Source organism: Rhea pennata, chromosome Z, assembly GCF_028389875.1.
Source record: "Rhea pennata isolate bPtePen1 chromosome Z, bPtePen1.pri, whole genome shotgun sequence".
Classification (NCBI taxonomy): Eukaryota; Metazoa; Chordata; class Aves; order Rheiformes; family Rheidae; genus Rhea; species Rhea pennata.
In genome coordinates this window covers 72,789,391-72,805,480 of record NC_084702.1, presented here as the reverse complement: position 1 = coordinate 72,805,480, position 16,090 = coordinate 72,789,391, and positions in this window count along the sequence as shown.

Here is a 16,090-nt window from a genome sequence, read left to right as displayed (position 1 = left end):
TACTGCAAAAGCATGGGATTCCTGTTGGCAGCTCACACAGTGTGTGCCAGAGTCACTCTTAGAGAAAAATCTAGGGTGCTTCAGACAAGCTGTAAGAATTACCTTCCTTGAAGACTCCATTGCAAGACTTGCTGCAAGAGGTGTCTTCATTTGCCATCTCTTGCCCGCACCTCAGCACCGCCCCCCCAACCAAGCTCCAATGTTGTGTCCCAACTGCTTCCATCTCCCACTTTGTAAGACTAGAAGGAATTGCAGCATGCTCCTCAGCTGTGGCCGCCTGTCTCTACCAGGGGAGTAACCCTGGGCTACTCACACAAACCGCTTTGAATCTTAGGGGCTGGCAGAGCAGACTGCTGAGGAAGTTTATAATCAAGAGGGGACTCCATTGCTTCTATTTGCAGAAATCTCCAGACCAATTATTTACTCGGATGGGGGGATACCATAGCTGCACACTTTGCTGGAGCTGCAGCCTTATTCCTTTGTCCTTCTCTCCCTGCATTCTGTCTGCTTTGCCAGGGCCACATACAAACAGGGTATTTCTCGTCTCACGGCTTTCCCATCCAGGCATCTGCTACTCCTCTCGGCTTTTTGGACAGAACTGGGTCATTTCTGTACACAGGAAAGTGTGATGATTTTTGAGGTACCTCACTGGTTTTTGATCTGTACACAACTCTTGACCCAGTAAAGTTGAAAGCCTTCCCTATTCATGTGTATATGCCATTTACCAGAGAGGGAGAAACTGAGGCAGAGGAACACTGAAGGTCTTGGTGAAGATCACAAGAGACTTAGGGCACCCTTGAGATTTCAACCTTGGGATCTCAGGCTCCTAAATCCAGCCCATGCTTGCCTTCTATTTATTACCTCCGTAATCAAAATCTCTCATGCAGCATCTCTCCACACCGCAGACTTTGTGATGAAGGTACAAATTAAATCTGTTCCCCAGCTCTGTGCTGGATGAACTTGTCCTTCTATTTCTCTGCCTGCTGTCAGCCTCCATTCCCAGTCTGTCCCTTGTCTGACACACACATGTGAGGTCTTTATTCTCTTGATCCAATCAGTGCCAGGTCCTTTTGTCCTTCTTGCTCCGGCTGCCCTCCCTGCAGCCAAGCTCTCACCATGTATGGTGGCTCCTGTATGTTCAGGAGGGACAATGGGAGCATCCTTGTGCTTGCCCCTGAAAACTGTTGCAGAAGGGCTCCACCAGCCCTGCAGACAGAGCAGTGGGCTTTGGCAGTGCAAACTTTCCTGCAGAGCTTTGAGTCTCCTGCTCAAGTCTGTTTTCAATCCACAGATAAGGCGATAGTCAGGGATACCACAGGACTCACAGGACATCTTATCCTAGAGATAAGAGGAGCCAGATTTTTCCTGGAGAAGTATGAACACCAGCACTCTGAAACAGAGAGATTAAAGGAAAAAAATTGCAGGCCAGGGCAGCAGCACTTGATTGTTTGAATGAGGCCCTGAATTTCCAGTCTGATGCATCCAGTACCCTGAACTAAACATTTCCCTGTTTCTGACTCTATCCCAGAAATGTGATCAGAAGAGCATGGCTGTGTCCTCCCCTCAGGACACAAAAGGTCCTTATACTTTACAGATGAAGCAACCAACAAAACCCCATGGGGTTCATATTCTCTTTTCCACCTCATCCCTCTCCCAAATATTGCAATCCAGGACAGTCTACAAGGACCTATATCCCTCTAAGCAGCACCAAAAGAGCATTAGCCTGTGTTAACAGTGCAAAAGAGGAAGAGCAAAACAGTAGCACATGTCACAGGCACAGTCATGTCTGTTCCCTCTGCATTGTTGGAGCAAGATAGATTTAGTAGTCAACACAACCCTCCTTCACAGAGACCAAATTTTTAAGGACAGGGTACATCCGTTCATGCCACTCATACAAGATATACTTACAGACCTTTCAGGAGGCAATGCAAAACCCACAGGTGGATTTCTTCACTCCTAGTTGTGATAAGGATATTTTGTGGAGTCAGGAAACAGCTGATGAAGCTAACCAATACTTAAATGCATAATCAGTGAATATCAGCTCTGATTTTGCACTGTTGAGAGCGATGTTGGGTTGACAAACACCAAAAAGCAATTGGACTCATTTCAGAGGACCCCTCACCTTTAGATGGAGGTGTCCTCTGGTCATTACCACCAAAGGTTGTATTATATTGTATTATATATATATATATATATAAATATTTATATATATAACTATATATATAACTGTATCATAACCATATGTTATATATTGTTAGCATGAAGTTACTCTTAGCTTGGAAGAAGTGAGAATTCTAAGAGTATTAAATTAGAGGAGAGTTACATGAGAAAATGAAGATTAGACTGAAAAAAAGAAATAAAGAGACAATTTGTTTTGAAGACAGCACTAAATCAAGCTGTGGTTTAATAGCCCTACATTTCTTCCAGCACATAGGTCTCATCAGCACAAACACATTCATATGAAATCCAACACTGGTATGCACAAATGTCATCTAGTGACCAGTGGAATTGGAACAGGTTGCCAAGAGAGGTTATGGTGTCCCCTTCTCTGGAGATGTTCAAAACCCATCAGGATGCAATCCTGCCTAACCTGTTCTAGGTGACTGGGTTTGAGCAGGAGGGTTGGACTAAATGATCTCCAGAGATCCTTTCCAACCTCAGCCCTTCTGTGATTCTATGATTCAGTGTGACTAATGTCAGCAATAAATATTGCAGAGGTTATTCCTTATTCTCACCACATGAGAAGTGCCTCCATGAGTCTCTGCCTTGGGAGATAGGAATTTGTCCATCTGTTTTTAAAGTCCACACCATTTATTCAAAGGCAAGCAGATCAAAGACAAGGCCAGGGAAGTAGAGAGGCTTGCAGGGAGTTCTGTGAAACTCCCTTCTTGGAGAGTAGGTGTCAGCTTGATGGTCTCTCCTAGACCACCTGTGTTCATTTCAGAGCACACGACCTTGAAGCAAAGTGTTGAGGCATGAGTTTGCACTGCAGCTCCAGAGGAAGGTGGTATGCAGAGTGGAAGCAGTGGCAGCGGTCTTGCTGAGACCCACTGTCATGCTCTGCGCTAACTCCACTGAGTGCACTGTGCCCCCATGGTGGGGCTGAGGGTCAATGCCATCAGCCTGTGCCTGCCCCATGTTATACATGTCAGCAAACTGCAGATGCATAGGAGTGCTGTCCTGCACAGGTGTAACAGATCCAAAGACAGAGAGAGGTTGAGCTCAGCTGACTGGGGTAGGCAGTAACGCCAGAGAGGTGGATATAGCTGTATAGCAGGACCCACAGAATGAGGTGGCTTTCAGCTCAGCTCTCATGTCAGGCACCCCAAAAGGGCAAGCAGGGATTACAAGGGGGACCAAGAGGGACCAGCTGAGAAAGGCCAGGGAGCAGGCAGCTGGGATGGCTGTCACAGTCTGGAGGGCTGCTGCCAGCAAAGACATGAAGGTATCCAAAGGAAATCCCTGATAAATTCTGCCTATCACAGTAAGGAGGAGATGCACAGATTCCTTGCAGACATACACAAATCCCCTTGAATGCTGCCCAGGCAGCCCTGCGGCCAGTCTGTGGCTGTTTCCTTGGAGCTCAAAGGAGCCCAACAGGCATTACAGCAGGGATGGAGGTTTGTCCCTATCTCAGTCAAGTCCCCCCCTCTACCTTCACTCACACATTCCCACACCTAAGCTTCTTTGATGTCTCTTCCCTGATCATTTCCAACCTACTAGTTCTGAAGGAAAAAACCATTTACTCAGAAAAATCCACAGAAGCTGAAAATGAATCGGTTGGTGCTGCCCAAACACGAGACATTTTTCCTTGCTCCTTTCGTGTAATTTCCCAGCACAAGCCCTGCATGACAGAAAAATTGGCAATGTCACAAATCAGCTCATATTAAGCAAAGATATAGACATATAACCTGTTTTTTGAGGCAGAGGACACAATGCATCAGGCTATACTGGCAATGCATGTGTTCCTAGCCCGTGACAAATATTAAGATCAGAGGTAGCCTACTGGATTACATGGACCTTCAGAATGACCCATTGTGACCATTCTTATGCTCTCCCATGGCCATTTCTCATGGCAAACCCTATCGGATGACATCTAGGATGTCAGCCTATTTGAGAACTACAAAGAAGTTTGGGTTTGAAGGGAGTTCTTAGAATCTCTGGTCCAATCCTCTGATCAAAACAAAGCTAGCTTTCAGAGTTAGATCCAGCTCTAAAGTTAGAGCAGGATGCAGGTACTTAGGACTGCATCCAGCTGAGTTCTGAATATTTCCAAGAAAGGAGATTTCACAGCCTCTCTGGGTCCCTATTCCAGTGTTTGACCAATCTTAAAGTGAGAAATTTTGTCCTAGTATCAAATCAGAATTTCCCTGTTGCAACATGTGCCTCCTGCCCCTTGTCCTACTGATGTGCACTCCAAATAAACTCTTAACAAATAGTTGAAGACAGCAATAAACTCCTGGTTAGATGCCTCTTAGACTCCTCAACCATGTTGTTGTGTGCTGCTGGACTCACTCAAGTGCATCAGCGCCTATCTGGTCATGGGGAGCCCTGAGGTGGATGCAGCACTACAAACAGTGACTCAGTAGTGCCATAGAGAGGAAGACTCCCCTCACTGGCCATGGAGATTGCCCTTAGGCTAAAACAGTCCCAGCTGCTGTGGGCCTTCTTGACCCCTGGGGCGTAGTACAAACTTGTACTGTACAGCATGCCCACCTGCCATGGCCCCCAGCCTCCAGCAAACTGCCAGCCCAGCATTCCAGATCAGCTTTGGGTACTCAGGAGTCCAGGCATGTCATGGCCATTTCTAGCACCAGACACCGCTACTTGCATCACCTTGCATTATGTTTGCTTTAGCTTTTGTTTAGCTACCAGGAAAGACTGATTAACCCCATAAGCCATGTGAGATTGCCTGGGAAATGAAGCCATGCTGGCCTCCTGCAGTGTCCTCTGCACTGCCACCAAATCCCCACGCTTTACCCTGGGAGTATTTGGATGTGCTGGAGACCTCCTCTATCTGTCCAGTCCAGCTGAGAGACCACTGCCCAGCTAACTATGGTGTCCAGGGGAGTAAGAGGCCACCGGCTTCAGTCATAGAAATATAAAATTAGCAGTATTTACTAACAAGTTCTTCACTTGCTAGGTTGTCCTGAAATTAAATCAAGACACATGAAATATGCTATTATTCTTGCTCTGCTATTATCTTCCAGAGTGAGTCCTCAATGATCACTACTCCTTCCTGCCCAGTTCCCTATCCTCAATGGGTGACTGTGACACCCAGTGCAGAAGCAATTTTGGGTGGACAAAGAAGAAATTTGCAACTGCTCAGTGTGGTGTGTGATCCTTGTAAAAGCAATTGCCTCAGCCTAGTGCTAGAATTGCCATCATCTCTTGTGACCCCAAGTCACCCACTCCCTGCTCCTGTCTCCTCCTCCATGCAGTGTAGATAGTGGCTGCTCCCTGTCCCAGAAGAGCCAAGGGCAGGCAAGCCTCAGCTTCCACTTCACCACTAGTGAGGCCAGCAGGTCAGAAGCACGCTCCGAAGAGCAGGCAGGGATGTCCTTCACACACACACACGCGCACGCACACGCACACGCGGGCGCACACGCACACACCAGGTCAGGCCAGCAGAACAGCGCTCTTCATTTGCCAGAACACTTACTGCAATGCCTACAGCAGTGCAGCAATTTACTGACAATTTAGATAATGTAAAAGCTTTTGAAGAGTGAGCTCTATTGCACTGTGGCAGTCTCCCTTCTCCTTCCCCCCAGGAACTGGAGGAAGCCATATCATATGTGTCATTTAAAAGCAGACAAGAAGCAAAAGGCACTTGAAAACTTGCCAAGGGGAACAACTGGGCCCTGGCTGAAGGCAATAAATAACTGACTTTTTGTCTTGTTCGTCTCATATTTTATTGCCTCTACTGTTTGCACAGGGCTTCATGGGGAAAGTGTGGTAACAGAGCAGAGAGCCCGCTTTCTGCTTCCCGTGCCTGCTGCTTCCCCCCTGCAGGCACAGTCTCCCCTCCTGCTTTCATCTCTTCTGCTCAGCCTCAGGAGATGACGACTTTGGACGTGGCACCATCATAACACCATCCATCAGCAAGGGCTCAGGTAGGAAAAGCAGCACTAGGCTTCTGCCACCTCTGAGCAACCCTGGAGACTGTGGGAGACCAACTCAGCTCTCTACACACATCTGAAACTTCTCCTCATAGCCTTTAATCCACCTTACTAGCTGCCAGAGCCTCATGAGTGATGCAGGACCCCCCACCTTACTCCCTTCACTGGGCCCAGGGTGAAGGCTCACACATTCCTTGCAGGGTGGGAAGCTGCATTTTCCTGTCTAGGAGCCGATGTTGTTCTGCTCTCTGGTCCATGCAGGAGCTATGATCTGAGGATAGAGGTCTCTGGGGAGGATCCTGTCCCCTTGCAAGAGCCACAGGATTTGCCCTGCTCCCATCCAAGCCCCTGTTCCTTATTCTTACACTGGTGGTGCTTGGAAATTTAGGATGTTAGAAAATTTCCCTGAAATTACAAGGCTTCTTTCAAGCCTATGCCAGCAATCACCTTAGAAGAAAAAAGGGGAAAAGCTTACAAATGACAGCTCTGTGGAATACATTAGATCTGTTATATGTAGCCACAGGGTGGTAGTAGGAAAGAGATATGCCTTGTTTCATGAAGATATCCTTGGATTGCACCTAGAACCTCAAACATATGTGTTTGTTCAAGAGCTTTGAATAAGTTCTGGTTAGCTGTTATTCCTGTTGTACAACTACCCCATGTTTTACAAATTCCAACTCATTTGCAAGCACTGCCAAAATAATCCATCACATGCCCATGGGCGATGGCTTGATGGAAGAACTCCTTCTCTGTTCAGCATCTGCACTGAACCAGATATGAGCCAGCAGCGACAGAAACATATTTTGTTCTAGGTTGTCTGCACTGGGGAAAACACATGTTCATAATTTTCATTTGTTGATTCACACTTGCTAGCAGGTTAAAAGCTCAATCAGTACAAAGAAATGGAGGTTAATAAATCATAGTCACCTGTAAGTTCACAGTAGGCTGACTCTTATCTATACTCCACTTTAAAAGTCTGAACTATTTTGTCTATATTGCTCTAGCTATATTAGCTAACTGATGATGGATAACAAAATAAATTAAGCATCCTTTTTTTTCCCCTTTTTTGTCATATCCTTTGGCTAAAGCAACCCCAACACCCAGGAATATCCCCTGCCAGCTGACAATCCACAACCTGGAAGAAAACTACAAATTTGTGGAAGATTACTATGGCATTAGGTGGTGCATTGATGTAGATGACCACAAGTCAAATGTTTTATGCAACAAAGGCTGTGCTTGCACAGGCAATGTCTAAAGAAAGTGCTTCCCTCCCCTAAATGCTGTCACCTCTTGCTGCAGTACTTGGTTTCAATCTGAGGTTTCCCTTTCAAGCACTGACCTGTCCTACTGGATCAGTCTTGCTTAGCTTTGAGCACCTGGTAGGATCATGAGCCAAGGCAAACATAAGCAAAGGATAGAAACAGCAGATAGAGATCTACAATAGGCAATTACACGTACAGTAATGTTATGTTATGCACAAAGGTGCATGAAATATGTTTGAGAAGAAAAATCTGCATAGATAGGAGAGTTGCTCAGAGTCCAAGATACTATCAGATCTGGAAAAACACTACATGAGTGAGTCATTGGAATATCAATCAGTGGCTGTGTACAGAAAATGCTATAAAACTGGTTGTTACATTCCGTCTCCAGCATCCATATGGTATCATTTCACAGCCTCCATAAATGACAATGTAATATGTACCATGGACTTTTTTCTTGCACTACAATTATCAGTTCCACTAACCTATTCCAATGCACTCCCCCCTCATACCCTTCTCCCCTTTAATAAAGCATATTTTACAGATTGTCATTGGAGATAACTGAAGGCTCTCTGAAAAACATTTTGCCTATTTCTTCTGCAACTGCCCTCCCAACCAACCTGCTAAAAGAGTTGTGGAATGGCCTAATGGCAACAGGTGACATCAAATGTACCTGATCCAGCAGGTTTATATATGTCCTTTCCCTAAACAGCTGGAACAGAGTATCTCACCTGCTATTTAGGACTAGGACTAGTGCAGCTCAGTAGCCGGAGCTCAGAAACAGCAGGGAGAAATTTTCGCCTGATGGGATGCTTCAAGCAGAAAGTTCCAGGCACACAGGGCTTGTAAGTCACAGATTGTGCCTTCTGCCTCAGCTAGAAGCCAAAAACCAGACCACAGAGATCCCACAGAACATGCATCTTTCATTTCATGTTCAACAGCTCAACACACGGCTCGTGGCCATATGTTGCAGTATGCTGGGGCTCTGGCTAAAGACCATCTTTAGATCCTGAATGGACACATCTAACTGTTAATCAAACCAGAGCAGGCCTCGTTAGCCTTACGTCATGGCACACTCCCAGCCCAATGCCTGTCACCAGGCATTGACATATATCTGATATATCTGACACCAACTGAGAAAACAAACTGTGTCCAGGGGCAAAAATGGGGGCAAGGTTTCACGTACATAAGTCAGCTGCAGTCTGCTGGCACTAGGGAAACTTTATTTAGACAAGTTTAACTGGAAAGCGCCTTGGTGTTATTTGCACAGATTTCCTGCATGCTTTGCTTTTGAATCTGAGCCACAAAAAGAAACACACAAAGTAGGAGTGTTTACACAAACACACTACAGTAAAGGAACAATTGTCACAAATTCTATGGCAGATTTTTTACCTGCCTGAATAATAAATGCACACTTCCCTCCCTCTGTGGGCATAAAGGCAGTTGATGGAGAATGCATATCTCGACAGGGGACCCGCACTCCATCTCCATATCGTTCCTTTCAAATTGATTATAATAAGCTCTATGGAACAAGCACTGACTCTCCCAAAGCATTTTTGAAGGACTGGCACAGCCAGGCACAGGTGAGGGGTACTGCTGTAATAGCCATCTGTGCCAACAAAAATTGAAGTAGTGAGAATGTAGTACAAAGAGATTTTTATATCCGTGATAAGCAGGTAAGCTTAGCTACCATGAACTCTGTGCTTGAGCATACTGGAGGAGCTACAAGATGCCCTTAGAAATGTGTTTTGCTGCTACTGCTTTGGATGCTGGAGGTACAGTCTCCTGTGGCCCTCTTTGCTGGCACATACTGTTCCCTCACAGTGGCTGCTGTGTGATCACCATAAAGTGTAGCCTCCAAGCTCCAGCAAACTACCAGCCCAGGTCTTACAAGATCAGCTTTGGGCACTCATGAGTCCAAGCATATTGTGTCCGTTTCCCTCACACAATTAATGAGCGCTGCCAATTACCTTGCTTTGTGTTTGCATTAGCTTCTGTTTATGACCAGGAAAGCCTGATTCACCCCATAAGCCAAGTGACAATATCCAGGAAAAGAGTCTGTGATGGGCTCCTGCAGCATCTCCACACTGCCACCAAGTCTCCATTTTTTAAGCCTTGGAGCATTTAGACACATAGGTGTACCAGGACCTTCTCCACCTGTCCAGTCCAGCTGAGTAAATGCCATATAGATGTGACCACAAGCTAAGCCAGACTCCCTGTTGCCCAGCTTCAGTCCTATTCTGTCCTGGTACAGGTCAGATCCTCTGTTCCCTATTCACCAGCATTTATCCCAAATGAATGTCCCAGTTGAGTATGTTTCCAGGCCATTCCTGTGCATTATGTAGTCCATGAGATTAATTCAGTCAGGATAGCATGAAGTATTTCAACAGAGACTGGACCTGCAGACTCACAGACAGCCCTATGACCTTCACAGGTGGTAGCGAACTGAACAGGAAAGATCAGCAGCCTCCTCTATCTGGCCAGGGAGTTACTCACATTGCTGAGGATACTGGAGAGAGGTTTGGAAACTAGGTCGTGATTCCCATTTACATCGGCCTCCAACCCATCTTGATGACTAGGACAGCAATTCTTTTTGGACAGCTCCTCCAGGGTATTGGACATGTTCTTGTATGAACACCCTTTCTGTTTTCAGGAGCTCTCCAGGATGGTTTGCCTGTTTTATCAATTCAAATGTTGTTAGCCCCTATCACTGACTGCTCAACATTGCAATGATCACCTCCCATTGTTGTCCCAACCCCTCAGGTTGCACAGGGTCTAGGATTAATGTGACCGGCAAGTAGGTCACCTACACTCCTCAGAGTGTCATTGATACTTCCAAATTCTGAGCCTAGGACCTCCAAATCTGACTCTCACCCTTCCTAATTCAGCAACAGTCACTAACATATGGTGCTGCTCCCACCTGGAGTAGACGATAGTTAGTGAGGGAAGGTACCACATCAAAGCTACCACTTCAGGTGATTACCTCCAAGACAGCTCAGTGCTTATCTGGGCACTGGCATGGACAGACTCAGCCAAACTGGGCTCCCCCTGAACCCTGGGCTGCTATAAGCAACAATATTAGCTGGTGCTGTATTCCCAGAGGATAGCAATTCACCTTAAATTCCTGTCTTCAAAGATCTTGGTGACAGGAACCCAAATTATCTAAAAGAACACCTGTACCTTCAGGATCAAGGCTGCCCTTGGCACCTTTAAGCTTTCTGCAGCCAGAGCTAGCAGTAGTGAACTCTGTCCCTCTGTGCAGGAGGAAGAGTCTGTACGGGGCCAACCACACACTGCGGAGCAAACTTTCCCCTCAGGGAAATAAGCCTCAGGACCTTCTGGTATATCTCACCTCCACAAGTATAAGTGAAAAGCTCTACGTGTGCATTTGTGTCTGCATATATGTTTCTGTGAAAAAGCAAGAGAGAGTCTGATTCTGTGCAATGAAAAATTTCAAACAAAACAATTTCATTACGCATATTTCCCTTCCATTAACAGGATGAAATATAAACATGTAACAGCTGTTGCTTAATGCATTCCTAGATGGCATGCATATATTATGCTGATAAGAACCAAGATACTGACGGAGAGAAAGAGAAGTAATAATGTTAGTTAAATAATGTTAGTTACACAGAGAGCAGGTCAGAATCTCAGTGTGACCTCAAAACAAGCCAGTTTCACTCCCTTGGCTTATTGGAGCATTTGCAGTGCATGTTGCAGTGAAGCATTTTAATAGAATTTTAAATGTAATAAAAGCTTTAGAAAGGTGATATCCATTGCACTGCAGTATTACCCCATCAGAAAATGGTGGGAGCCACATCACATGCACCTTTTAAAACCCAACTTGAAAAAATATCCTTTGAAAACCACACATCGGTATGGCTCCTGTGCTGGCTAAGGGTCTGCATGAGACAAAATCATTTCTATATATTTCAGATCTCTGACCTTCAGCAACACACAGCTTGCCAGGGAAAATACATGAGCAAAATTAAGGGGTGACCATCCTGCAGTTCTCTCATGCTGGCCTCTTCCTCACCACGACAATCACCACCAGGCTCGTCCGTCATTCCTAGCTCCAAGAGGTGGCAGCAGTACTCCTGCCTTCAGAAGACAACTCCTGTGTGGGACTGATGCCCTCTCCTACCCTGGAAACAGGAGAAAAGCAAGAGCACATTGACTCCCTCAGATGTCCTCAGAATTTCTAAGTTGAACCACCAGCTTGAGTAGGCCTGGCACCATGAGACCCAAGGAATGTGCATTAAACAGAAATTTTTGGAATTTGCATTTGGCTTTCTTCTTCACAACATTAAAGGATGGGAGGAAAACCCTTATGGGACTGAAACTAGCCCTGAATCTCTGTTCACATTTCCAAGGAGAAGCTTGCTGGCACTGCTCATTACAAACTTCTGCAGCAGCATCAGGTTCATTGACTCTCTCCAGCCATCTGTGAGCCTAATGGCTGAGAAAAAAGTCACAAACATATGTAGGAAAAAAATAAAGGAAAAAGAAGGAATATTAGCATAAAACTGTCACAGGAGGTTAACACCAGACAGATGGTTTAGGTTAGGGACCATAGTCTGAATCAAGCTCTTGTGGTATGACTGTTATTTTAGTGACACTTAGAGTCACAGCAAGATCTTGCCCCTACTTCTGTTGTGACTAGGTAGACACATCAAGAATATGAGCCCAGTTCTTGTCCCAAAGATGGCATAAGCTCAACAGACCAAACACAAGATGAGAATTTTAATGATGAAAATCAGAAATAGACTAAAACTTCAAGCATCCTGGGCCAATACAGGTCTAATTAGTACACCAGCTCCCAGTACAAACTTTTAGTAACAAAACTTTCACCTGAGAAAAGTAGCAAGTCTCTACATGTCAGTGGGTACGGTTTCTCTCCTACATATGAATGATACCATAACACTGCTGGGATAGGTGAGCAGGAGCAACACTGAGGTGACCATTTACAAACACAGATCATGTAGACTCACCAGACAGGGTCCTGTGGCCCCTACATGTGATGGTTTCTGGCACTTGGGGATTTCCTCTCACAGCCATAGCATACAAAAGTATTTGAAGGTCTATATCCAACAAGGTACTGGTGTAGCCCCTTAAATACAATTTTTGAAATTACTAGTGAAAGGCCACAGGCTTTTACTGACCTGAAAGTCCAGTGTCTCATGTTTTTTCCAGGCTTGCCTTGAACTGAGCTGGCGTTAGCTTGCTTTAACAATTGCTAGTGGTCAAGTGACTTTTGTATAACCTGTTTTAGCTTAATTGCTATGATACCATATATGGTAAAATATTTGACAAATGTAGGTAATCACTGCTTAGCAAGAAATAGCCCTTTATGTTAATTGAGGCTGGGAGAAGCTACTGTTGAACTTTCTAACTTTATCTGGGAACCATCAAGAAGGAAGCAGACTGTGATAGGAAAACATAAAAAGAGTCCCAAGCAGACTTTAAGCCTTAAGAAGGAAGGGACCTTCACCATGAACACTGTACTTCTGGAGAACAACTCAGGACACTGATAACTCACTGTGACAGCTCACAGCCTGTCTACTTGGGGAGACTGGTGCCACAATGACAAGACCCAGCAGGAGATTGGAAGAAAAACTAGGTATCAGAGAAAAGGGTTATGTATTAGTAAGTTTTCTTTTATAACAATTTGAAAAGTATTATTATTAATAAGGTGTTTCTGTACTAATTTGGCTAAAAGTGTTACTGTTGTAGCTGGATTAATAATAGCTGTTCACTGTATCTCAACTAGATTGCTAAGATTCTAGTTAAGAGGTTCTAGGTTTAGAGTCCTTCTCTGAGAAATTAATTCTGACCATTAATTCTACATGCTGCTGGAAACATCTCTCCAACAAGAGCCACACCTTGGAAAGAAAAAGAGAAATGCGTTTCTCACTATCTGCCCAGCATACTGTCCTCAGATGTTTTCTAATCTTTACTGTTCTAAATCTTCAACATCTCTGATTGTGCAAGGATCAGGATGAACACTACTGAAAGCAACTGAAAAGCCCCAAAAGTGTCCTGGAATCTTTCTCATTTCCCAAAACTGACTACCACCACTCAGACAGGTAGAAATCATGGTGATACATCACTCAGACAAGAAGCCCCACTGATATGAAGCAATAGAGATAATAGTGCCCTAAAACTATTCCTGTGAGAAGATATGGAGGTTTGAATGGACCCACATTTTACTGTCAAGGTGACTCATCTAAGTTTAAATCTAGTTTAAATTTCTCTGTGTCAAACTTCTGTTGAAATCAATTTTCACCCAAGGAAAATTTCATTCTGAAAACATTCCACTTTTTGACAGGAAAATGTAATGTGGCAAGTCAGTGCTTTTCAGCTCCTCTGTTTTTAAAACATTATTTTCATCCGTCTTCCCACTCTTCATAGTGTGGTTCATCACTGCTCACAACGTACAGTGTTCTTACTGCAACATACTTACAGCTGCTGACCACGCGTTTGTCTATTTTAAGGCATTGTTCAATAATGGAAATGTCTCTTAGATTGATGTTTTATTATTTCAGAATTTTTTTGATTCTCTATCTGCAATATGCAACAGCCCTGCAAAGATCATCTTATTCTTGTCTGATATTTATGAATCTGGCCCTCCCAAGGTGAAGGAGGAAACACTTCCAGCCTTCTCTCCATCTCACCTTTCAGCTGGCAGCTTATGAGCTCCCAAGTCTTTTTGTTGTGGTCAGACCCCGAGTACCCAAGTGGGACATAGGACATAGGGAAGCAACATTAACTGCAGGAGCCTAGTCCTGCTCTACAAAGTACCAACAGCATTTCAAGCCCCTACGATTAGGTATAGGCACTGTCTCATTCTCTTCAACTCTGCCAGACACTGCCATGTAGTGTGTTTGTTTGGTTTGATACATCTACGTATAAAAACTTGGTTTTGCCAAGTTATTCCACAGCCAAGTAATTCCAACCCAAAATTAGGTTAAATACTGGAGAATGACATTATCACGGACTTCACCTATGCCCTACATGGGATTCCACAGCCTCCCAGGACCATAGCCTCCATCTACTAAGGACATCATTGCTTATTTTTAGCCTTGTGGTTGCTGTATTCCTCTACAAGGTTTGCCAAAGGGGCTAGCTACTGCCTTGCCTTCTGCTCTTCTCTGCTTTAATACATCTTATTCTGGCCTGCTGAACTCACCAACTTCTTTCTCTTCTGGCTCCTGGAGAAAACTGAGGCATGTTTTAGAAGGGATTTAATAACACAAAGTCGTTAGCTTTCCCTATTCAAAGTTGTCAGATCTTCAGCTCCCACCAAAGCCCAAGGAATCCAAAACCATTCAATGCTTTGAGTTTCACTGACACAGTACAACTACAAATCATGTATTAGAGCACCAAATCACACATCAGTCACTTACTATGATCAGGAAGATTTTTCTAAAATAGTCAGGGGAGAGAATGGGAATACAGGAGAGGAAAAGTGAGAGATGTATCTTTGTCAGGGGCCTACCATGTTGCAACATAGACAGACTTCAAGGAAATGGAGGACATCCTTATGGTTTCAGAAAAACTTTTTGATGTAGGAGAAAGCAACTGTTTTAATTCAAGATGGATATAAAAATCCAGATGTTTCTACCTATTTCCACAGATCAGATTTCTTTTAAAAAAAGTCTCAGAAACCTAAATTTGCAATAAAGTCATGAGATTTGGCTAAACGGAGATCTACCCCTAACCAATCAGTCAGGCTTTGGCTGTGTTTCCAAGGTCACTCCATGACCTGAGACAACCCGGGAAACCTCAGGAATATCTCCTCATCCCTGTCGCACATTTTGGCCAGCAGCCCCTCAGGAAGAATTTCCTGAGAAATAGTGAGATGTCATCCAGGGCTTATTGAAACTGGATTCTGCTCCTGGCAGAATGTCACACTGTTTGACTCAAAGTGTGTCCACTATCCTCTTGCTAATCCTCCTAACTTTCTCCCGTCTCCCAGTGTGCAATGCATCTGGACATTCAGTAATACCAATGGGACCAGGACACCATGGTAAAAAGAGGTGAAGAGATCAGCTCCAGCAGCGGAGCCGACATTTATAGCATCTCTGGGGAAGCCAGCCTTCTCCCCTGCCTCCACTCCTCCAGTAAGTTCTTTCCAGCCTCAGCCAAGCAGCAGTATCTCCACTTTTATGGCTTTTTTTCTGTGGCCTTTGGCTACTTTTGGCATAGTGCTCACTGAATTCAGCACCCAAGAATCCAACAAGGAAGCAAATGCTAAAGACAGGCAAATTATACTTGGAAAAGGAAAAGAAACTCTATTCCTGGCCTTGTGGAAAAAGGATCCTATTAAAAATAAGTTGGTTTGTGATCAATGGAAGTAATAGAGCCTGCTTTACTACAGTTCTCCCCCTAGTCTCCACCACTATGATAGTCCTAGTTCTTTTCAAAATTTCTCTTAAGTTGTTTGAAGAGCTGGGTCCTGTGCTGTGACTGGCTCGGAGTTCCACCTACACTGCTTCATTATGCAGGATATACATGTTCCTCAGCTAATGGACAGCTGTACCTCAGGGTATATATTAGGCTGAACTCTGACTGCCTTTGTCTTGGGGATAGAGAGAGCAGAGAGGGGCCATTATATGGATCCTTCTGTTCTATCCAGCTCCAAATTTTCACAAAACTATGAGCAAACTGACATCTTGGAGATCTTTTACCAGATGACAAATATAGTGGAAA